The sequence below is a fragment of the Microtus ochrogaster genome, chromosome 18, assembly GCF_000317375.1.
Source record: "Microtus ochrogaster isolate Prairie Vole_2 chromosome 18, MicOch1.0, whole genome shotgun sequence".
In the NCBI taxonomy this organism is placed as follows: Eukaryota; Metazoa; Chordata; class Mammalia; order Rodentia; family Cricetidae; genus Microtus; species Microtus ochrogaster.
In genome coordinates this window covers 65,495,668-65,519,910 of record NC_022020.1, presented here as the reverse complement: position 1 = coordinate 65,519,910, position 24,243 = coordinate 65,495,668, and the positions used below count along the sequence as shown (strand labels likewise).

The 24,243-nt window shown below is 48.1% G+C and overlaps 1 protein-coding gene across 2 annotated transcripts in view; it reads right to left on the bottom strand.

The window, feature by feature from the left end:
- Nucleotides 1-9,728, bottom strand: part of Mbp (myelin basic protein) — a 104,153-nt gene extending 94,425 nt beyond the window's left edge. Inside the window, exon 1 of one of the 2 annotated variants that reach the window (XM_005356318.3) lies at nt 9,643-9,728. The gene's annotated coding sequence lies outside the window, so the exon portion shown is untranslated. The remainder of the gene's footprint in view (nt 1-9,642) is intronic. The other variant, XM_005356321.3, reaches the window with a different exon arrangement.
- Between the last annotated feature and the right edge of the window lie 14,515 nt (nt 9,729-24,243).

Sequence of the window (24,243 nt, the reverse complement as noted above, 5' to 3'; positions counted from 1 at the left end):
ACTACATGTTTCACGGGTCTTAGACAATTCCTTGAGTTGTGGCATGGCATTAGACCTAAACAATGTGTAGGTAAGAGGGGTTGGGTGTGAAGACCAGAGTCTGGGTACTAGAGAACCAGGAGTTTGGTACTGTGAGGACCAGAGGCAAGTGCCACAAGGACCAGGGACTCCAGGGGCAACCTTACACAACAGGGGAAAGAGCAGGAGCTGAGGGTTGGAAATCCATCTGTTGCAGGGACCCCTTTTTAAGCAGGTGCACCCCAGCACATACCCTGAGAGACGCCTCAGGAAACAAGACTTTTCACGGAGGTACCAGTATGGAGATATGCTCCATGTATCTTCAAGGCAGACAAACCTGCCTTCCCTCCAGACATTGGGCTGACAACCTTAAATGCCAGAACCCACTGAGGCAGAGGAGGAGGAGGGAGAAGAGGAAGACAGGAAGAAGCAGGAGGCTGACATCTCAGATGTGCTAACTGGTGGTCACTGTCAGAATCAGGCTTAGACCCTTCATACAGGGCTGCAAGGAGAGATCCCGCATCCCCACAGATGCAACTGTGCCTTCCAAAAGAGCTCACTTGCAATTTAACCTGTCTGACTCTGCAAAGTCACAGTTCCGGTGTCTCAGGCAACATATGTTAATTCACCCACAGCTGTGGGGGAAGGATGCGTCTACAAATGAATCCCATTTCCACTTCTTGTGTAGGGAACACACAACCTTGAGTCTCCAGGCAGGCTTTGCTAAAGCAGAAGCACTCAAAACTGGGTCAGTCCACAGGGCATCTGGTGCAGCTGTGACCAGTGACATGTGATCACTTTCACAAGGGCACAGACTGTGATGTGGGGCAAGGTGCAGCCTGCAGCTGCCACAGTGCAGAGGCCTCAGCGGGGTGCCGTTTCTCTCTCTTCCAAGAAGCCTACCAACACTGCTGGTCTAAGGCGCCTTCTCCCACCATTCTGTCCCTGGTTCTGCCTTGGGCAGGCGGCTATCCCTCCTGATGGTTTGGGGTACAGTTTGACTATAGACGGGCGGGAACTCACACCTGCAAGGCCGTTCTGTGTTTCACTCTCAGCAAAATGTCAGTGAGTTCTAGGAACTCTCCACCACCTCATCAGAGACTCAGAGGCCAGACCTTGCTGCTCTGGAGGCCGGGTATGCTGCATGAGCTACAGCTTTGGGGATTTTAAGTCTTTGCTCGATTTATTTGGAGGCAACCCCGCGTGAGGACAGGAGCTCTGTGTTAGGAAATGGTGTGTCTCGCACTGAACGCCTCGCAGCAGCAGTGTGAGGAAGACTCCAGAGGCAGTGACTACTCCCCAGAGAAGGCTGGGCAGATGCTGGGGTTTGGGGGACAGATCTTCATGCTTCAGGGTCCCTGCCCCCACATCTAGACACCCAATACTTAATTTAGTTCAATAGACAGAGATCAGATATAAACCCCTGAATGTAGAAGAGCAGGTTAAGTCTTGCAAACTCTACCTGTGTGGGGAGGACCCAGTGAAGTCCTGGAGACTGGGGCTCAGTGAGGTACCAAGGTATGTAGTATGTATGTATGTATGTATGTATGTATGTGTGTGTGTGTGTATGTATGTATGTACGTATGTATGTATGTTTGTTTGTATGTATTATCCATCTTATCCATCTCCCTGTCATCAATCTTTTCTATCTTCTTTCTTTTCCTCTTCCTTCTTTTCTCCTTTTCTTTCTACCTACCTTCCTATGAATCCTTGTACTTTCTATCCATCCTTCTCCATCTATGTATCAATCATCTATCTGTCTGTCTGTCTGCCTGTCTACTTGTATCTACCTATCATCTATCTTTCTATCTAATCCAGTTATTTGCTATCAGGCCCTTTACTGATCTCTGCACTCCTGTGTTCTACCTCCCCTTCTACAACGATTCCCAGCATGCCCTCTGTAAGCAAAAAGGGCTGGCTTATAGCATCTGCTTTGAGTCTTTCTCTCCGCAGCAATAGGTCTGGACACATGAAGACGATAATATGATTAAGACTATCATCTCCCCTTATCAAACAATGTACAGTGACATATGGTACAGCATATGCACCATGCCTGCCTCTGAATAGGGTGTGTAATCTTGCTGTTTCTAGGGCAACAACTTTGGCTACGGTTCACACCACACTTGAGGATACTCCAAGGCTATTATGTCACCAGACATCTGAAGGAATCGGAATAAAACCATCCAACACACATCGCCTGCTTCTGAAAACATACACCCCACTCACTGCCCAATGCATGCATATATGCACATACCCCATACCTTCCCCACCACACTCATGCACGCTGCTCACCTCCCCAATGCATACATATATGCACATCCCCAACTTTTCCCCTCCCACACCCATGCACACCCCTACCTGCTGTCCCTACCTACCACAACATATACACACATGTGTGCACACACATGCATACACACACATGTAAATGTACACACAAGAGAAGCCTAGTGGTAGCACAAGCTTGTAATACCAGCGTTTGAGAGTTGGAGTTAGGAGAATCAGGAGGTCAAGGTCATCCTTGTCTCCATAATGTGTTTGAGGCCAGCCTAGGCTACATGAGAGTCAGCCATGATACACATACACACACACACACGACCACTATCACCACCACAAAAACCCAAGATAACAACAAAAAGGAAGTCTAACTCCTAAAATACGTGAGAATCATTTTTTATTTCTTTCCCTATGTTATTGGCTTCCTTAATTATTGATTTAATTTGTCTGGTCTTTTAAGGCAACATTATAACAAACCATGTCTTAAGGCTTCATCTGGCTTCTAGAGGCAGAAAGCATATTTAGACGCCTGGTTTCTGCACAGGGTAGGCTTTTCCTGGCCATCCACTATAGGATGAGATCAGACTAAGAATGGATAGAGAATTAGACATAAATGGCCAAAATGTAAATATGCTGTTGACATAAAACTTTATCAACAACTCCACAAGTTCTTATTACAAAAATTCAGCTTAATAGGGATATGCACAGGGCGTCCTGAGGACGATTGTGTGTTTGTGTGTATGTGCAAATGCATTCAGACGAGCTGAGCAGAGCTAGATGTGTGGGTCTTCACTGTGCATTTCCTCTGCCTCCCGAGTGCTGGCATTAGGACCATTGCTACCATGCCTGGTTAATGACTTAGAGAGGAAAGAAAGAACAAAATACCACAGGTGTAGATGTTATCATGATCTAGTAGAATAGAATATCCCAACAAACCTATGAAACCACAGAAAGTGAACCTAAAAGCATCTTTTACTTAACAAGAACATTCAGCCAAGTGGCAGGACACACGCGTAACACGTGAAAATCACTCACGGTTCTAGATATCAAATAGACACTGAAGTTCAAAACGTGTTCACACTTAAAACTGACACGAGGAAAAATAAATATTTAAATGTCCTGAAGGAAAAAACTGGTGGAAGAAAAAAATCTGATGGAAGAAGCAAATGGCCTGTGAAACCAGGGGCCACCTATGATCTTCTGTGGGAACCCTCAACACAGTGAAACTATTCACTCTTGTCCACCGGTGCAGATGTGTGCTCGTCCAATGCCACCAGGGCTTCGTGTGTGTGAAGAAGACACTCTAAAATTTATTTGGAGAGCCTGAGAATCTGGAATATCCAACATGAGTTTACTTTTTTTTTAAAAAAAAATTATTTTATGTATGAGTGTTTTGCCTGTATGATTGCATGTGCACTGTGTGTGTGTGTGTGTGTGTGTGTGTGTGTGTGTGTTGCCCACGAAGGTCAGAAGCATCCCTGTGGGCACTGGGAAGTGAACCTGGGCCCTCTGCAAGACAAGGAAGAAATACTGTTAATTGCTGAGCCAGTGTTTCAGTCCTCTCTCCATCAACATGGTTTTTTATAAAGAAGGAAAAGGAGGTGGTGGGGCAAGAAGAGAAGGAGAAAGAGGAGGAAAAAAGGAGAAGAAAGAAGACAGGGAGGAGGAAGTGAAAGAACTGTCTCTGCCGGACTCAAACTCATGTATTGAGTCAGTGATGGAGACATCCTGGTCCTGATGGAGGCGCAGCCACACTCCTCTGTGGAGCAGAGTCCATCAAAACAACAACAAACAAACAAACAAACACAAAAAACAAAACATGTGGAAATGACTTTTGACAGCGGCAAAAGCAATTCGATGAACTGCGTTTCCTAAAGTCTTTTATCAAACCCCAAAAGTATTTTAACAAAAAGCCCCAGTCTAGACTTCATATTTTATACAAAAGTTACTGAGAATGGATCACAGGCTGAAGTGTGGAAAAGGGGAAACAAAAACGAAAAACAAAACAGCAGAAGGAGTTTTCAGGACTTTAGGTGAAGAATTCTTGGGTTTTCTTCCTTTTTATTTTTTGTTTGTTTTTTGAGATGGGTCTCACTATGTAGTTCTCCTGGCCTGGAATTCACTCTGTAGACCAGGCTGGCCTTGAACTCACAGAGATCCACCTGTCTCTGTATTCTAATTCTGACGGATGAAGAATTCTTAAGACTTTACACCAAACCAAACAAAAACCAAACCACCCCCAAACAACAACAAAAAAGCCGCCCCCCAAAAAACTCAAAAACCAACCAACCAAATAGATAGATAGATAGATAGATAGATAAACCCAAAACAAACAAGCAAAAACCCAAATCCACAAACTATTAAAGGGAAATGAACACCTTGAGATGCATCAAAATAATTAATTAAATCCAACTTTTTCTCGGAACATTCTCACAGAGCAGATGAAAATATCGGCTAAACTGTTGGGAAGGAGCTCTAGAGACCAGAAGAATGAGCAAAAGTAAGTTTTAATAAAAACTACTGACCCAATTCAAAAGTGAAAGAAAGAAACAGGTAGCCTTTTTGCTGGGGAGGACTTGCAGATGGCAAATGCGTACACTCAATCTTTCACACCATCAAACCCAGCATGATCTGTCCCCCACTCTACGTCAGAACAGCAAACCAAAACCAAAACTAGAGACAATCCTGAAAGCGTGTGCCATTGGGGTCTCTCAGGCAGTGCTGGGTGGAATGCAGAGTGTCGCAGCTCCCTGGAAATGAGATGTCAATTCCTTATAAAATTGAATGTGTGTTCGCCACGACCTGCAGCAACTGCACTTTTAGGTGTTTATCCCAGAGACTGAAAACTAGGTCCACACAAGTGATGGTGGACGTTCATCGCAGCTTTGTGTGCAGTAACTCCATTCAGAAAGGGCCCAAGCACCTTTTCCAGGACGCTTGGAGAACAAACAGTGGAGCTTCCACCCCACATAAGGGCACAGCAACAGCACAGAATAAACCGTAGCCTATGCGCTCAACTACCCGTGTGAACTGAGGAAAAATGCACAGCACAGGAGGGGCCGAGTCGGATGCATTTGTACAGAGATGACAGCACCAGAGAGACCCAGGGACAGGATGCTGGTGGCGGGGAGGAGGATGAAGGAAGCTGACTACAGCTGTGAAGGGTAGCATGAGGCATGCTGAGACAGAAGTGGGGCTCATCCTTGATTGTGTTGGCAGTCAGGTGACTCTACAGGGTGACATCACATACATCTACATACACACACACACACACAGATATTAGACACACAGAGACACACTCAAACGTACAGATACAGCCAGATGCATAAACACAGAGACAGGCATAGGGATGTCGGCGTGGAAAGCGGTGAAGTGTGCAATCTGAGCAAGGTTAATGGTTGGTATCATGGCTAAATTCCTGGTTACAATGCTGTGCTGTAGTCTGAAGGATGTTATTGGGGAGACTAAGTGAAGGGCACATGTGCACGTGAGCTCTGTGCTATTATTTTTCTTCCTCTCCCTTCTCTTCTCCCCCTCCTTCCTTTCTCCTCCCTCCCTCCCTTCCCTCCTTCCTTCTTTTTCGGTCTTCCTCCCTCCCTCCATCCCACCTCCCTTCCTTCCTCTCTTCTCCTCCCACCTTTCAGGAAATCTCACCGTATATATAGTCAGGGTGGCACACACTCACCATCGTCCTGAGTGCTGTAATCACAGCTACGTATCCCACTCCTGACTCTCTACATAATATCTGGTAATTGCAACAAGGCTACTATTATCCCCAAACAGAAAATTTTAGCAGATTGTTTCAAGGAACATACGTGGTCATATTCATCATCCCAGAAGTTCCCTCGAAGGTTGGGTTAGGGTTGGGCTTGGGGATAAGGTTAGGGATCGATTGTGTATATTCTTCAGGTAAAGTGTTTATTTCTTGCTAACACCCTCACTCAAAAATGTGAGTTCTCCTTTCTCTACCTCTTTGTACTTGGCAGAGTCAGGGTTTGAGAATTCTCACTAGTATAAGGAATGTGAAACCGTATCTTATCATCGCTTTATTTTTTTTTCCACTGATTAACTGCGCGTTGAAATTCTTTTCCTATCTTATTGATCCATTTCGGGTTTACCTCTTAGAACTTAGAGAGTGTTCAGTCACGCATTTTAACTCCATATGTCCCAGAGACTGAGCTGACTCCATTCTTCTCACATCCTTTTTTGTTTGTTTTGTTTTGAGATGGGGTTTCATGTCTCAAGTTCTGCTGGCCTGAAACTCTCTCTGTGGCAGAGGCTGACCTTGAATTTTTCATCTTTCTGCCATTGTCATCTTCCAATTGGGGGCAGGGGGTATGGCAGGCAGGTACCACGCTGCCAGATTTCACAAGATGCTGGAGTTCTGGATGTTGAACCCAGGGCCTTGTGCGTGCTAAGCAAGTGCTCTGCCAACTGAGCTACATCTCAGCCACCCAGTTTCTGTCTGTCTGTCTCTGTCTCTCTCCCTCTAAAGAACTTTCAGAATCATGGGGCCCCATCTTTAAACTTCCTGAATGGAGACTCGTGCTAGCTTCAGAATATGCTACTGGTTATCAGGAGTCAGCAGAAGCCATGACAGAAGATGGCCCCCATGCTCAGCAGCCCGGAGTGCCTCCAAGAGTCCAGCTACCTCCTCCCCAACCTGTTCTAAGTGGATCAGGCTCCCACCTCTGCTGGAGCAGCTTCCTCCAAACTGGTCAAATCAGATTGCTAACAAGCATCTCCTGCTGACTTTGTTTCTTGGCCGAAGTCTACCCAGCAGAGAGTTTAACAGAGAGTTAAAGCCTTCCTGTGGACAGCAAAGGAGGCTAGGGCAGGGACATCAACTAAGATGGGTGTTTCTATAGTCAGGTCACCTGGGGGCTGGAAAGTGGATGTTTTCATAGGCACGGTCACTCACCAGTGGTAGACTTAAAATTTATGTGTGGTATGTGTATGCTGTAAGTGCTGGTGCCCTCAGAGGCTAGAAGATGGTGTCAGATTCCCAGGAGCTGAAGTTACAGGCAGTTGGGAGCCAACAGCTGTGGGTGCTGGGAACTGAACTAGAGCCCTACAAGGGCCGTAGAGCATCTTTAACCATGGAACCATCTCTCCAGCCTCTAATGGTGGACATTTAAGAAGAAAGGAGGAGCACTTTTAAGTGGTCACAAGGGACCAAATGGGGCCAGGTGGTAACTTCGCAGAGGCACCTCGCTTCCCCTCTCTGTGCCCTGAGAGGCAACTGACAGGGTAATGATGGGAAATGAATCTCTCCCCGGGCAGTGACGACTGAGGTGCAGTGGTTATCAGTTTCCGGCAGGGAGCCTGGTGTTTGGTGGGTGGTCAATCAATGCTACCTGCTATTGGGGAGGCACAGGCAGCCGCTGACATTTGAGAGAACGTGGGGGGGGGCTGGTGAGGTGACTTGGTGGGTGAAAACCCTTGTGGTGGTCACCAGGGCTAATGACCTGAGTGTGGCCCCTGGAACCTACATGGTGGAAGGCGGGAGCTGACCCCCTTGCAACTTTTCCTCTGATCCCTACCTGTGTTCATGCACATATACACATAGATAAATAAGTAAATAGAATCTAAAAATTAGAAACAAAAATTAAGACCCTGAAGAGGAAACCTAGAATCAAACAGAAAAAGCTTTGGCACTCCAAAATCCAAGCTAAATCTGAACATCCTTGAAAGATGGGGCTATGTTCTTTTTCTGTGTTCGCACATCTTTTTTTAACCACACACCATTTCCACCAAGAACCAACACTCCATATCTAGACAGACATTAAAAGCGGCTTTGAACACACTAGTTTTTTTTATCTCAAGTTGATTAAAAAAGTTGATTAAAAGCAGGCATTTCAGAATAATTACATCCTTAGGCGCTGCCTCTCATATTCGTGATTATTTTAAACTGTATTTTCTCTTTCAGGTGTCTGTATATCCCACCGAGAATCTGAGGATGTTTACATAAGCTGGGCTGCTGTGCACCTGAGCGGTGGTTATCCCTCACTCTGGCCTGGGATCGTCTCTTCTCAGGATGCCATCCTCTAGAGCAGGTGCCCATACCAATCCCAGAGGAGCCGGCGGAGTAAGCTGTATTTGGGAGAGTCATCGGTAGTGAGGGGGTGATCTTCTAAGCTTACCTAGACATGCCCTCCAAAGCCACGAGTCTTAACAAGACCTCCCTAAGGTTTCCTTCCTCTAAAAAAGTCATTCTAGTTGTGCCTCCTGTGTCCAGTGCAGGCAGAGGCGATGCCTGCCTGATGTTTGATGTCTCCTACCCCTACAGACTCTCACCCCCAGCTCCAAGACTCCCCCCACCTGCACAGATCCACGCTTGTGTGGTGCTGGGTGGATCAGCAGCTATCCTGTTGGCAGCCAGCAAAGAGTCCGAACTGATTCCTCAGGGAACCGCAAGACCCTTTTCAAGCCTTGCTCCACCTCCCAAATCAGGGAACTAAAGGAGCACCTCGAAATCCCAAGCGGCTTACGCCCTTGCCCTAAAAACCAGAGTTTATAACAAACCGAAGCAGAACACGAGGACTGACCCCCCCCCCCCAGGGGCAACTGGGACCCAGCGCTTCAGCATGACCAAGAGTTCAAGTTATGGCGGGAAGACCGAGCCAGCTGGACAGAGGCCAGCAGGTGGCCGCAGGTGGGCAGGGTGGGTGGGGGCCTGTGTGCGGCACCGAAAGGGCCTAGGAGCCAGAAAGAGGCCCTGAGAAGGCGGAAGCTTGGGCAAGTGCCTGTCGCCGCCCTCTGCTCAAAGAGAAACTGCTTCTGCTTGTGGGGAGGGGCAGGGCAGGGATCTTGGAGGGGCAGCAGGTGTGTGATTAGCAGGCGCTGCAGGCTTAGACGAACCCCTGCTGTGCCATCGGAGCCGCTCAAGACCCCTCTCTCACGCTGGGGGCGGTCTCTCTAGACCGAGGTCACCTCCCACCCCTAAACTCCTCCCCCACCATTTCTAGGCCGCACGAGTTTCAGCGACCCCGGGGTCTCCAGGCTTGGCTGGAGACTACCCGGGGATAACCCTCAGGTCTCCAGTCCCCACCGCTGTGGACCTGAGTCTACACCCGCGTCTACCACTTCCCAAGAAAGATAGGGGCTGCCGCCGTGGTATCGGTCCGAGAAGTCGCCTAGCTGCCACCTGCGGGGCCACCTGCTTCTCTGGTCAGGTGTGCCCCGGGCGCTCCTGGCCTGGGAGAGGGACCAGAGCTCTGGTGCCGGTACCGAGCGCCCTCTCCGTCGCCTCTCTGGGAGTCAGGCTTGGTGCTGGGGTCTCCCGCTCTGAGGGGCGCCGAGACAAAGGCTCCAGGGCCGCCCGGCTCGTCCCTGATAATCATCACTCACCAGTGTTGGCTGCGGCTCGGAGGCCAAGGGGCGCCAGGGAGCCCGGCAGGAGGAACCCGCCGCTGCGTTCGGGGTCGCTGGGCCGCGGTCTTGCGTTTCGGGGTCGCGAGACGCGGGCCGCCTGGGCCAGAGGCTCGTCCTCGCTGGCGCTCAGCGGTGGTGACTGACAGCGGCTGCTCTGGGGACAGGCACGCACCCCGCTCCCGCCCCGCCTCACTCCGTCTGCTGGCAGGTAAACGCGCGCCACTGGAAGGGCGGGGGACACGCGGGGACCCAGGGGCAGGGCAACCCTCCGAGTGGCGGGGCGGGGCTTTGCTCGTCACCGCCCTATGCTCCTCTCAGCACCGCTGTTTTCTGAACTTCCCTGCTTTGGAAACCTGGAAAGTGGGAGCTCGCAGCTCCCAACTGAGGTCTAAATGGCATCACCCACCATGCACCATGGTTTACCTGGATCCCTGGTACCTGTTCCTGATGAAGAGGTCAGTAGCACCCGGGGTGGATGTCTGAATTCTGGGCCTGAAGCTGGGGCTGAGACCACAGGTGCTGGCTGGAGGGTCCAGGACCAGGACGCCTGTTGTCAGGAAGACTCCAACAAGGAAGCATCCCCTTTCTTCTACTCTGGAACCTTTTGTGCTTACTTGAACACAGGTCCCGTGCTGTCACGTGGATCTTTTGACTCCATCAGCCTGACTATGGGTAGGTGGTTCTTACCTAGTTCTAGAAAAACCCTACTAGAGAATCAATCAGACAACCTAGGGACACACCCATACATGCAAAGAACAGAGGACAGGAAGTCTCAGCTGGCTCCTAGGGAGTTTCACATCCTCCTGGAAGGTGGAGGATCTAGTGACTATGTCCAAGCGCCAGTCTTCTGCAGACAAATACTTTCCCAGCAGTCTAGAGACACCCAACTGGTCCTCACCTAGGAACTGATGGTGAGGAGGATGTAGGTCCTGGGATTTGGAGGTAAGGATAGAAAAGCAGGGGAAAGGTCCTGGCCCAACCTAAGATGGAGTGACCTTAAGCCTCTTTGAAGCAAAAGGGCCACCAGGGATAGGGATGTCCAGTGCTCACGACTGACCAGGCCACCCTTGGTGCACAGACCATCAGAGAATGTTGGAACTTTGGGTCCCATCCCAGGCATCAAAGCTAAATGCCAGCACCCAGATGTGACCTAGAGTTCCTGCCCTGCAGGTGTCAGTGAATCTGGGTGCTACTATGCATGGTGGGAAGAACAGCCTCATGCCCTCTGAGGCTTCTGTTGATTCCCTCCTGGGGCGGGCACAGCCAGACCCTTCTAAAAGGATTTGTGCAATGTTGCCTGCATTGTTGGTGGGGATACAATGCTTGTGTAGAGAGGTGTTGTGGAATATTGCTTTTGTCAAAGATGTGTTACATTTGTTTATATTGTATTTATTTAGCTATGTAATGATGTGTTACGTTTGTTTATACTGTATTTGTTTAACTATGTAGTGATGTGTTACATTTATTTATGCTGTATTTTTCAACTATGTAATGATGTCTTACATTTGTTTAACTATGTTTAAAGATGTGGTGTTTTACCTGCCTAAGGCACCTGGTTGGTCTAATAAAAAGCTGAATGGCCAATAGCTAGTAGAGGGATAGGTGGGGTTGGTGGGCAGAGAGACTAAGAGGAGGAATCTAGGCCTGAGAGAGAAGAGAGAATAAGGTATATAAAAATAGAGGGAGGCACCTGGGGCCAGCCAGCCAGGCAGCTGCCAGCCAGACCCAGAGTAAGACATAGAGAATGAAAGAAAGGGAAAAAAGCCCTGAGACAAAATGTAGATGAATAGAAACAGGTTAAATTAAGTTCTCAGAGCTAGTGGGACAAGCCATAAAATAAGGCCAGACATTCCTAAATAATAATAAGGCTCTGTATCATGATTTGGCAGTTGGTTGGTGGTCCAAAAGAAAGTCTGCTGCAGATAGGCAGCCAGACCCTCAAACTCCAGGAAGACTTTTCAAGAAAGACATGAGCGTGGAGTAGGCTCTCTGATAGGGCTGTTGGTCACTATTTGAGGGTCGTGTTTAACAACTTCCCGCCTTGACGGCTAGGGAAAGGAGAAAAGACCCAAGGACTAGGGGATATAAAGCAAGTCTCACCATGGAGTCAACTCTTACCCAAAGAGTGTAGTCCTTAGTAAGATGACTGAGATTCGACCCTTTGGGCTAGACGGAAAGTCACCTTTTGACAAGTGGTGACGATGTCTCTTGTTGGCTTTGGCATTTTTAAGAAACCATGGGCTAGACGGAAAGTCACCTTTTGACAAGTGGTGACGATGCCTCTTGTTGGCTTTGGCATTTTTAAGAAACCATGGTGCAGTTGCCTCCTTCTCTCACTAAACTTCAGGCTTCCAGAGGGCAGAGCGCACAGCCCTGTCAGCATCTTGCACCTCACCAGGCAGCAAAGGCTTCTGCATGTGACCTGCCCTTAGCATCTGCTTGCTGAGTCAGACTCCAAACACACCAAAGTAAAGTAAGATGAAAATTAGGGCTGGGGAGAGTTTTCTGGGTTAGAATGCTTGCTGACCTCCCTACTCATCTAAGAGTTAGGTGTGACCACAGGTGCCTATAATCCCAACAGACGGGGAGGAGGAGACAGGAGGGTCTTCAGAGTTCTCCAACAAGCCAGATTAGTTAAAACATGGAGTACTTCAAGCCTCAGCAATACCACTTTTGGGTATCTACCCAAAGGATGCTCAACATACCACAAGGACATGTGCTCAACCATGTTCATAACAGCATTATTTGTCATAGCCAGAACCTGGAAACAACCTGAATGCCCCTCAACTGAAGAATGTATAAAGAAAATGTGGTACATTTACACAATGGAGTACTACTACATGAAATCTTGAAATTTGCAGGCAAATGGATGGATCTAGAAAACATCATATTGAGTGAGGTAACCCAGACCCAGAAAGACAACTATAATATATACTCACTCATTAGTGGCTTTTAGACAAGAAGTAAAGAAAAACCAGCCTACAGTTCACAATCCCAGAGAACCTGGACAACAAAGAGGACCCTAAGAGAGACAGACATGGATCTAATCTACATGGGAAGTAGAAGAGGGCAAGATCTCCTGAGTAAACTGGGAGTGTGGAGATCATGGGAGAGGCTAGAAGGAAGTGGGGGAGGAAGAGAGGAGAGTGGAGAAAAATATATAGCTCAATAAAAACAAACAAACTAAAACAACAGAAATAAAAAACCATCGAGTTTCAGGTTCAGTGAGAGACTCAGTCTCAAGGGAATAAGTGGAAAGCAATAGAGGAAGACACCTGATGTCCTCTTCTGGCCTACATATTCACCTGTCAACATGCACATGGAAATGTGTACACCACACATGTACATGGAAATGCACACCACACATGTACATGGAAATGCGCACACCACACATGTACATGGAAATGCACACCACACATGTACATGGAAATGCACACACCACAATGTACACGGAAATGCACACACCACACATGTACATGGAAATGCACACACCACACATGTACATGGAAATGTGCACACCACACATGTACATGGAAATGTGTACATCACACATATACACAGAAATCTGATCTAAATATTTCTCAGGATGCTCGCCTTTTGAATTTTCTGTTTTCTTTCCAGAATTGCATTCATAATTCTGTTTCGATTATGAAAGGACTAGATTTCAGTTTCACCTCTGCTGTGATTTGCAGCTGGAAGTCTTCATGAAGCCGAGACTGGACTTGGGCCTGGGCTATTGTCTCATCTCGTGTTCTACAGAGCGACTAAGTGTGATCCACCATGCTCACAGACTACAAGAGCGTTAGGTGAGTGACTTGCAGAAAGCTCAGCCTAAGAAATCCTGATGTGAACAAGGAAAGGCTTGGGATGTAGCCCCAAGCCACAGGCTTACCTGACCCTGTTGTTTTACTTCTTGTAAATTAGGGCAGGGGCATCTGGCTGAGAGCAAACAGTTCTTACTATCAATTTGTTATTATTTCATAAACTTTTACGAAGTATGAACCACATATTTTCATTCAACTATCGCTTCACAATTTTGTTGATAAAATAGAAAGCGTCTCGTTTCCCATGGACTTGAGCTCTCCATGACCTACAGAAACCCATGGACTAGTCTGTGTCTATGCTTTCCCCAGTTGCTGCACTGTGGTTGGTAAGCATTAGTCCATTTATTTTCCTGGATTTTCCAGTGGGAGGCCTGACTGTGTCTGGTGGTTTTCAGGATGCCTCTGTAATCCTCTGGGCCTCTTTGTACTCACAGTGGTCACTTTAATCTGGAGGTGGTATGGTCATTTGTTTCCCCAACACCAACACCTCTAATCTCGGTGTGTCTTCCTCCTCTGTGACTTGGGCACTCGTGCTGTGGGTGTACAGCGTCTGTCTCCACCCCTTCAACCTTGGAGAAGCTTCGTGATTTCTCCCCCCAACAGACCATTCTGTGCATTTGAGACAAACGTTCTACCGTGAGTGTCCTCGATGTAAAAGGCTGGGTCACGGTAATGCCACCAAGGTTGCCCCATCTCAATTGAGTTGTCCTGCTTGGCACCTGACCACCAGGCCTTGGGGGCAGCCCAGACAGAATCATGGGGCAGCAATGTGCACACCTCTGCCTGTCAGCTGTGTGACACCCTGCCAGCTATGAGAGGAACAAGCCTCTCAGGAAGTCTGCCTTGAGGTCAACCTCTTCTGATTCTTCCAGTTGAGCTTTGACAGCATAGAGCAGAAAGAAGACATCTGCCATGTACTCCCGACTCCTGACCCACAATTCAGTGGTTGTTACGTTAGTCTATTAAGCTTGGGGGTGCTGCTGTGCATTGGGGTAGCTGGAAGAGGTGATGAGAGAATTAAAGCAAATAGTGAGGGTGACAGAATGCCCAGGCATAGCCACTGTTTCTCACTCCCACTTTGTGTGTGTGTGTGTGTGTGTGTGTGTGCTCTGCATAGCTATTCAGAGAAGAAAACACCATGTTAAATGCCAATCTTGATTATCAAGCATTTCACTCTTCCTCATTTACTTAGTAAAGAAAACAACAAAGCATCTTTCACTAAGCATGAAAGCAAGGTGTTTCTCTTGAGGAACATGAAGTGCTCTGGTTTAGGCAAACAGAGAAAAGGAGCCACATGCCCAGAGAACAGTGTGTGTACCACAGGGCAGAGCCCCAGATTCCCAGGAGCCTGCTGAGGGTGGTAAGCAGTGTGGGAAGTGGCCAGATGGAGGAAAGGGGACATGTGCACATAGGGAGCTTGTTAGAAACAGGTAGGTCAAAGGGATGAGCCTGCCGCTAAGACCTGGGGACCACAACAAAGCAGTTGTGTCACAGCTGATGTTTGACCAGCCCCTGATGGCCCTTCGTGGGATTAACTCACTCCAGGAAGCTGTCAGTTGGAGGAGAAGCCTGGGCTTTGGGGTCAGCAAGGCACTTAGGATCAGCCAGCTGGTCCAGGGCAGAGCGTAGGGGCCATGCAGAGACCCTATTTAGGCCAGCTCGGCGGCCCTGGGAGAGTCTGGGGCTGGAGATAGGATCGCCCCAAATCCCACACAGGTGAGGCAGCTCTGAACTCATGGCAACCCTCAGTATGGTGTCTGGGCATCTCATGAGTGGCAGGAGGCATCCTGTATAGGTATACGACCATCCCTATATTTGATTCAGCATGAAGAACAGCACAGAAGTGTTACCCCCAGTGACCCAGCATAGTCTGAGGGCCCTAAAGGAGCTTTTGTCTACCTTTAGAAGAAACTGGGAAAGTAAATCTCCCAAGTAAATCTCCTAAACCCATTGGAAACTCACAGCAACTTGCCTCTACAAGGGCCCGTTGCCCCCTGGCGTGAGTTCCGTGTTCTCTCTCTGCATCCGGGGACAGCTTTACCTTTGTGAAGCATGTCAGGGCACCTGAACTGTGTGGCTGTGTGACTGCAAAAGAAGGTCTGTGTCTCTCTGCGTGGCAGTGTAGGTCAACTCCTTCCTTATCACGTGGCTGGGCTCTTTCCATAGCCCAGGCCGACCGACTCTGAGGTCATGGTGGGGCTTGTTTGTTCTCCTGGCAGTTATTCGAACATGCCTAGCTTCAGATCTCGGCTGGCAGTGGGAACATTACCTAAGCTCACCTTGTTACAATCCATGGGCTCGTGCGCCCTCTGGAGGACAAGTGTGTCAATTCAGGCTACTTAGGTCCCGTGGAAGGATGTAAGTAAGTTGCAGTATCAGTTTGGAGGACAGTTCAAGTTTAAAGTCAGGGTCCAGGGCAGAGGGCACTCAGGAAAATCTAATGATCAGCCAGCATTGGATGGGACTTCATTGTTTTTCTTCATTGTCTCCCATGTGTCTTGTGGTCTTGGAAGCACAGATTAGCAAAGAAAGCCCATCAACGAACCAATCGAACAAAGAACCGACTGGAGAATGAGATTTATTTCTCCCTCTCCACGTATCTGCAAGCATCTTCTTGGGACAAGCATTTCATCTTATTTCTATAAACTCCAAGGGAAAAAGAGTGAGGTTATATGACATTCAGGAAACGCCATTAGTCTTCAGGGTTCATGTTTAGGTGCGTTTTATAAAACACATCGGCACTAATTATAAGCCCACAACTAGATTATTCAAATCAAATAGTAGCCAGGAGTGTGTGTGAGTGTGCACACACATGTTTCCAGAAGCAGTCTAGGCCTCAGAGGTGCTAGGCAAGTGCTCTACCACTGAATTACACCCCATGCCAAGGACCTGGAGTTTTTTTTTTTTTTTTTTTAGCTTCTATCTGTATCACTCTTAAGGATCTGGAGGAAGAGAAGGACACCAGATATTTGACTCTGACATTCCTGTGTCTGGGGGTGAGGGTTCACATAGTAAACTGTTCCCATGGCAGGCAAAAGATTCAGTCTGGGTTAAGAAAATACACTCTGCTTGTCTGTCCAAATTACCAAAAAATAAGTGAGAAGTATCAAACCCGCACACACATTGAGACATTGACTTTGTCTCAATGGTAATACAGTGTGGTTGGGTTTGTGCAATAACTTCCTTTCCCCAGATTTCTTCTTCTCTCGTATAATACATCCTGACCACCGTTTCCCCTCCCTCCTCTCCTCCCAGTCCCCCACCCCATCCCCCAGATCCACTCCTCCTCTGTTTCCCTTCAGAAAGGAGCAGGCCTCCCAGGAGTATCAGCCCAACACTGTAGCAGGTTGCAATAAGACTAGGCGTAAGTCCTTATATCAGGGCTGCGTGAGGCAACCCAGTAGGAGAAAAAGGGTCCCAAGAGCAGGCAGAAGAGTCAGAGGCACCCCCACTTCCATTGTTGGGAGTCCCACAGAATATCAAGCTGCAGTAACCATAACATATGCAGAGGACCTAGCGCAGACCCAGGCAGGCTCCATCATGGTTGCTCCTGTCTGTGAGCCCCTATGAGCCCTGCTTAGTTGATCTGTGGACCGTGTGCCTTGCTGTTCTCAACTCCTCTTGCTCTACAAGAATGCTGATTTTATTGTGTTCCAGGGCAGCTTATATAAGTGCTCTCCTTGATTAGTGGCCACACCCTAGCTCTCAGGATTTTCTACTGAAAATCCATCTGAAACCACTTCCTTGTTATCAGGAACTCGTGAGGGTTCTGTGCTCAGAGCAGCTGCAAGCATAGGAAAACAAGTTGTTTACTCCACCAGGCAAGGGGTCTTAGAAAGTTCAGGGACTGAGGGTTTGCAGCCCCTAACAGTTTTGATTGAAATGACACAGTAGAAAGCTCTCTTTATGGGACATCAGTGGAAGAGGAAGGTCAACCAGGTGCTTTCTCGGCCTCTCTGAGCTAGCAAGTTTTCACCCCAGCGGCTGGCTTCTGAGTCTTTATTGGTCTTTATAGACACCTGGATGAGCACTAGGTGACCTCCTCAGATGAAGGTCAGATACACTGGCTGGTAAAACCTGTTGTGGAATGAATCAATGATGCTACCCAAGGTTATTTAACCATTGCACAGACTTCCTTAATGAATAGTGTTTAACACAAACAGCTAAGCCCAGAGCCTTCTCCCTGCCCTTAAACCGTGGTGCAATTTGACTCCTAACATTTTAGCTGTGGGTACATATGCAAATGTTGAGATGTATTTTTCATTTGTTTCTCACACTTTACGAACATTAAGGAGATAATTGCCTTCTAGAGGGTAGTAACTTGGATGCTCTTTAAAAAATAATATTTGCTAAATCCCAGAAATGAAGCCCTAGCTGGAGCCTCTGACTCAGTCCCTGATTCTCAGGACCTAATGGACTCCCTGTGCTAATGTGTGCACTGGGTTTCTTCAAATGCCAAGCTATCCCTTCCTGGCAGAGTTGTAATCCATTTTCTTCTGACTATTATGAAAAATATGGACAAGAGCAAAATTTCAAATGCTGTTTTACAAAAATTATTTAATCATCTCTGGCCCGTGGTGGGAATTCATATGCAATGGCCCATTGATGTATGTCTTTACAGAGCTACCCTGGCATTTGCAGTCTTCGCCAGTTTCATGAAAACCTTACTGTGTTCGTCTGAGTGACGGACAGTTTCGTGTCAGGCAGAGTGCAGCAAAAGTTGCCTCAGAAGACGGCCGAGGAGGGTTTGAGCTTGGAGGGGTTTGAATCCTCCTCTCCCACCTTCAGGGTAACAGCACTTTACCACCAACTGGAGATGGGCATTCCAACACTGTGACATTATTGCTTCATTTGAGATCCGGATTTCATGAGAAATGAGCTTGCCACCAGGGCAGGATAGAGGATGCAGGCTCCATTAGCCATTTTCATTTTGGAGAAATCACTTTAGATCATCCCTGAAGCCCTTTCATGGGATGCGGGGAGAAGGGTCAGGGCAGCAAGCTCTGGTGTGGTGTTGGCCTGGAGGCAGGTTTCACTTGAGGACCAGGACCTCTGCACACTTCTTTCCAACCTTCTGTGTTTTAGACTGGCCTGTCCTCCAGTGTCTTCCATAATGAAAAAGCTAAAGGTTTAGTATCATTGATAGATACTTAAGTGCTGATCAATCTGTTAGCAGTGAGTGGAGCAAGATTGAGCTGGGGAGAGGGTTATAGGAGAAGGGTCCTCTGGGCCAAACAGCCCCTATTATTATCAGATTATCTGTGCCTGCTGCCGGACGCCAGCCTGATTGGGCTCGTGGACTGTTACTATTTGAAAGGATGTGATGAGGCCTGGACTCTCACCTGAAATTCCAGCCTCTCTTCCAATCCATTTGTGTGCAGTTCTGCCCTAATTTCAGAGGGCCTCACAGTCCTAGGGTCCGAGGGATGCTCGAGTATATAAACTGGGGGAGGTTAACAGAGAGAGGGGACGTCTAGAGAAATGCCTATGAGGAGGATATCATCCAGGCTGGGTGAAAACTTTCCATTGTGGCTGATTTGAGATCACCCAAGTTGTTCCTGGTGACCCCTCACCCACACTCTGTAAGTAAAACCAACAAATGTGTTTGTGCCCCAGAAGGCACTTTGGTGGATTCATTCTTTGGTTCATCCCCAAAGAAGGGATTCTCGAGACAGGTGGGGATGTGGGTTCCCATCCGCCAGGGCTCTGCAATGCGTTATAACTATCCTGGAAAAGTACCCAAGCATAAGCCTGCTTCTGGATGCCCCAGTGTTGCTGATGCTGCTGGACACCATGGTCTAGTGGACCTGGATCTCCCCCGTCATCTCCTGATTTCTGACACACGAAGGGCTCTGGTGTAGAAAGAGCCTTTTAAAGACAGAGCCACACCCAGGCCACAGCAGAGGAAAATGGAGGTCTAGGGCCGGAGAAAACGCCAGCACCAAAGACAGAGAAGCAGCTGGCCCAAGGCCCTTTGGAGCACAGGGAGCTGTCTCTTCACAGGGGGAGACAGCAGACATGCTGTCTGTGACATCTGCTCCCTAGAAGACAGATGCATACCTGTCAGGGCCAGGTCAGAAATTTGATGTGATTGACTCCAGATTCCTCCTCACCAGCAAAAGTCTCACTTAGGCTGAGGGTTCAGGAGACCCATTATACATAGTGGGGTGTAGCACTAATGATAAAAACCCAGAGATAGATATTGGGGTTCAAGTTGAAAGTCAGAAAAGTAGCCAAACCATTAAAGAGCTCTTACCTACTGAAATCTTCAGACTGAAAAAGAGAAGTTCCTGTCTCATCTTGCCTTATATTCATCTCTAGTGCTGCTATTAAAGGCGTACACCACCACCGCCAAGCCTCTATGGCTAACTAGTGTGGCTGCTGGGATTAAAGGTGTGTGCCACCACTGCCCGGCTCTATGGCTAACTAGTGTGGCTGCTGGGATTAAAGGTGTGTGCCACCACTGCCAAGACTGTATGGCTGACTACTGTGGCTAGCTTTGCACTCTTCTCTTCAGGCAAGCTTTATTGATTAAAACACAAATAAAACATCACTATAGTGGGTGACTCTAAAACGTAAGGGGTGGGAGCTGGAGAGGTGACTTTGTAATGACAAGTACTTTCTGCTCTTCCAAAGGACCCAAGTTCCATTCCCAGCATCCACATTTGACAACCCATTACCACCTGGGGCTCTGGGGGAATGGAAGCCTTCTTTGATTCTCTCTCTCTCTCTCTCTCTCTCTCTCTCTCTCTCTCTCTCTCTCTCTCACACACACACACACACACACACACACACACACACGCAAAGCTGAATGCCTTTGCTTTCTTCCACCTGCGCTCTCGTGAGATAGTCTAAGGAGAGACACTTGTGCCCCTCCAGTTGACTCTCACTATTGAGACAATAATCTCCAAGGAATTTCCCCAGAAGTCTCCTGCTGGGAGAAGGAAAGGCCTGAAGCTTGGAGTCAGCCAGAGGAGAAATTCACCTTCAGCAGGGATTTCGTCAAGTTCTAACTCTGGTTCATCTAGCTTGCAGGAGAGACAGGAGCCAAGACAATGAAGGGCCAGGGTGCCGGGCCACTCCTTGGTGAGGACTACTGTCTACACAGCCCTTGCCTTCTGTTTAAACTCAGACCTCTTGTCAGGACCGTGAGGATGGGCTTGGGAAGTGGGTGTTGGGGAGTCCCCGTGTCTCCCTTTTCTAATGTGGCCATACGGAGCACAACTTTCTCTGCTTTTCATGATTACTTTGTCTTGCTGGAGCTTCTGTACTGTTGAGAGTCTGGGATTCCCTAGGGGGGTCACACATCTTGCACCCCCACATCTCCTGGTTTAAAACAGCCTGACCAGCCTTCGGCTCCAGCTGCTCGCCTCTGTGTTTTGTTCTGCGGTTTCTCTGCCTGTGCCTTTGGTTGGCAGCAGCCTGGTGTGGATGCCCTGGTGGACGCCTCTGCTGCTGAGAGCACCACTCCTCCTTTAACGGGGAGTTGTGTGTGCAACTGTGTGCAACTGATGCTGCTTTCTTTGCATTTTTCTTGCTGCACATGCAGCGCCCTATCTAGCTTGTTACCCTCCCATGCCCATATCTCCCTTAAGGCCTGTCGGAGGTCCTTTATTTTAGGAATACTCAGCCTTTGCCACCTGCTGAAGTCACTTCGTTTTTGGTACGTGTCAGTTTCCCACAGTCAGGCATACTGCCCGCCACCACTTACTTTCTCTTTGGTAATTCAGCTGTATGAGGAGGCCCCTCCTGCTCCAGATTTAAACGTCCTAGACTGAGTTTGCCCCCTGCTGCCCACTGCTCTTCATTGTTGCTGCACTAATGCTGAAAGCCTGGGATTACAATAGCTACTACATGACTGGTGTTAAGTCCAAAAGGAACTTGGGGCAAATGGCTATCTCTGGTGTCTATCACCAAAGTGATGTCCTTCTGTGGATGAGCTGCCCTTTCTCTTTATCAAGAGGTTTCTCCTTTTCAACTGAATCTTGATTAATTTTGATGGTACCCATAGCTTTTCTTGTCCACAGAAGGACATCCCACATCACCAAAGTGTATGCTGGACTCCAGGCTCTCTTGTGTCACAAGTACCTGTTACAGAGTCCAAGCTGGCATCCTGGCTCTTCTCACCCCCAGCCCTAAACTTCTCCAGCTCACGGGCTTACCTCCCTTGAGCCTCTCATTTCCTTGTAATCCCGCTCTTTTGGCTTTCATGGTCTCCTTTGCCTGCACTCTCTTGTTTGCCCTTCTTGCCCCTCCCCCGCCAGACTCTTCTCATGGCCAAGTCCAGTCTGCTGGCCATGTTCGGTATACTACCTTCTCTGCTCTGGATTCTTCCAGATGCCTCTGGCTGTACTTTCTTATCTACAATAAAAACCACCCCCACAACTACACCTTGGAGTGGTTCTGTCAGTTTATGTTCCTAGGACTCTGGTGGTTAAGGTCAGAGCAATGTGCATCCGCTCTGAGTTCCCAGAGTCTGAAACACTGCCCTATAAAGCCTGGAGCAGCAGCCTCCAGCTCTCGGGGCTCAGCACCAAGGGCCCAGGGCTGCCAGCTCTGAAGAGCTTCTCTTTGCCTGCTCACAGGAACTGCCAAGGCCCTCAGCAGCAGGATGGTGACAACAGGGCGGGACTGTGCTTCGGGTTCCACATTTCCTCTACCCAGAAAAGATGAACACTTGTCTGACCCTTGTTTTGGGGACCCGGTAGTATGATTTCATTGCTGTGCTCCAGGCAGCCTGAGGTCTCTGGAGAGCCCTGTTTGTAACCAAGCCAGCACGCAGTGTAGTGTTCCTGGGGCTTCTGCTCTGACCATGGCACAGCAACCTCTGTGGATGGATGGGTGTTTCGTGCAGCCTCACACGAAGTATTCCAGCCGATCTTGCTGTGTCCTCTTTGCTTGCCTGTGCTCACTCCTATGTTTCATGACCACTAGACTGGTTATAGGTTATAACTTGGAAGGGCCTCCTGTATCATCATGTGAGCGCATGTCTTATCGTGTGAGCACGTTTGCATTATAGATGGTGCCGGCCACATTAGTTACAAAGCTTCTCACTGATGGTCTGGGCTGTGCTCTCTGCTTCCACAGAGGGAAGCCAATGGATTAGAGGGTCTGTGGTGGCAGAGAGTGCTCAAGCTGGTAGCAGAGCTGGCATCTCACCCTCTGGCCCCACCCCTGCCAGCCAAGCCCTCCCTAGAGGTTCCAAAACCTATCAAGACCACCACCATCAGAGGATCAAGGGGACATCGGTCTCACAGGGGACATTTCACACTCAAACAACAAAGGACAAAGTAAATTTTCGAACAAGGTTAGTGACCCCATGTTCCGGGGTAGAGGCAGGAGTAGGATTCGGCTTCCAGGGAGCTTTTGTGTCAGTAGATGGATATTAAACATTTGGTATTTGAGTATAATTTTGTATTTCTAAGACAAGCATACAATGGTGTATTTCCTAAGAGATTCATTTTCAATAATCTAATGGCTAGAGCTGTTCTACGTTTTCTCAGATAATATATAGGTTATTTAGTAGAAATGCCTTTAGGATGCGCTGACATAATTGCTGTCCTGCATTTCCCTTGTTCACATCCTGCAGTGAACAGGAAGACGCTGAGGTGCCTTTGTGTGTGAGTGCTGACTATAGCGTTTCCTCTGCGCACAATATCCCAGAATGCCATCCCCTGAATCAAGCAATATTTTAATCAAATGAGTACTTTGAGGTACAGGTATTCCCAGTCAATATTTTTTGCTTGGTTGCAGCCACGCACAATGATATTAAAAATGATCTATACCAGTATTTTCTGTAGTAATAGCAGCGGCGGGGCTGCGTCCCCAGCACCCCGGCCGCCTCCGGCTAGCTTTACCCGAAATAATTACACGGACACTGTATTCTTTTAATCACTGCTTGGCCCATTCTCTTCTAGGCTAACTCTCGCACCTGGACTAGCCCATTTCTAATCATCTGTGTGTAGCACCCCAAGGTGCGCTTACCGGGAAGATTCTAGCCTACGTCCATCCTGGGTCGGAGCTTCATCGTGTGTGCCTCAGAGAGCAGAGCTCTCACCTCTGCCCGCAAGAGTGGAGCATCGTGTCTCTCTGAGGCGTCTGCTCCAGAGAGGAGAGCTGTTGAGTCTCTGAGCTCACTTCCTCTTCCTCCCAGAGTTCTGTTCTGTTTACTCCTCCCACCTATGTTTTAACCTATCAGGGCAAGCAGCTTCTTTATTTAATTAACCAATGACCTTCCTCCATCAATTTTCTCTGGTGGTGAGGAGACACTCTTTAAAAACATAAAGTCCTGATGATGTTTTGACTTGGAAGTTATCCTGGGATGCTCAACCCTCTCCAAAACTGATAATTCAGGTTTTGTAGGGCCATGAGTATAAACAGAAATCTTAAATGTAGAAGTAATTTTTTTTGGGGGGGGGATTACATAACTGTTAACTAAGAGATTAGAAATGAGAAATTATAATTTTCTAAAGAGTTTATTTTAGCATGTGTGTGAGTGTGTCTATGTGCATATGTGTGTGTGAATGTGTGTATGTGTGAAAGAGGGGGTTCTTTGTGAAAGTGTATGGCTCTCTAACAGGTAGAGGTGATGCAGAGCCCTTGTCCCTCTCTCCTCTGTGAGACTTCAGGGGCTCTGCCTCACTAGCAGGCAGATAACCGTCTGCACTGACCATCCCTGTAGGACCTACCATGGCTCAGGACAGACACCAAGCCTTTGGCTCTGAGTGAGAACACAGACTCTTGGAATCTGTCA